Here is an 879-nt window from a genome sequence, read left to right on the forward strand (position 1 = left end):
GTCAGTCTAAGGCTTTGGCCGAAACGCGTCTACTTGTACTAGCACTGTGTTAATAAACACTTTAAACTTGGCAGAAGAAAACAGTGAGTGCCGGGATTTATTTCCTTTCCTCTGTTGGTGCTTTCATGGCCCGGGGAAACACAATTACCGGTGAGTAATTACCGGCTATTTAGTATCGCTGCATGTAGAAATGTCAGACTTATTAAAATAAAATGCTAATGGTCCTGTGTGGTAACCAGCCTAAATGTAAAAAAAATTACTCATGTCTCAAATTGCAGAATTTGGGTCACATCACATCCAAAAAAAAACTAAAATAAAAAAACACCTATATGGAAAAATTTACTGTTTTCTTGGTGTGAAAAAGGAGCCCTCATACAGCCCCCTATATGGAAATAAGAATGTTACATGGGGTCAGCAATGCAATACAGCAACCCCTTTTTGTCTAAAATGCTGGTGTTACCCCAAATTTATTTTCACAAGGGGTAATGAGAAAAATCCTCCCATAATGAGTTATATTATGTGAGATATTAGGCCCCCCCCCTCCCAAAGTACAATTCCCTAGAGAAAGTAAATTCACTTATGTAAGCAGCAACCAATGGTTGTGGTTTCTAGTTTGAGACTGCAGAAGTGAGGAGTGTGAATGATGCTCCCACACTGAAGTTTCAATTCAGGATCCCTAATAAGCGATTGTGGTACATTTACCGGCTTGATCGGTTGTAGATTAAGATTAATTCTAAATATATTTGGTTTTTAGATGCATGCCTTAGTGTTACGGATGGTGTCGCTAGTTTAGACCGATTTTAATTAATTTCAAGAAAACCTCTCCAATGATCACTACAGACATTATTTGCCTAATTTCTGTTTTTAATTTTTACTCAG

The sequence above is a fragment of the Hyla sarda genome, unplaced genomic scaffold (genome assembly GCF_029499605.1).
Source record: "Hyla sarda isolate aHylSar1 unplaced genomic scaffold, aHylSar1.hap1 scaffold_2900, whole genome shotgun sequence".
NCBI classification, from domain to species: Eukaryota; Metazoa; Chordata; class Amphibia; order Anura; family Hylidae; genus Hyla; species Hyla sarda.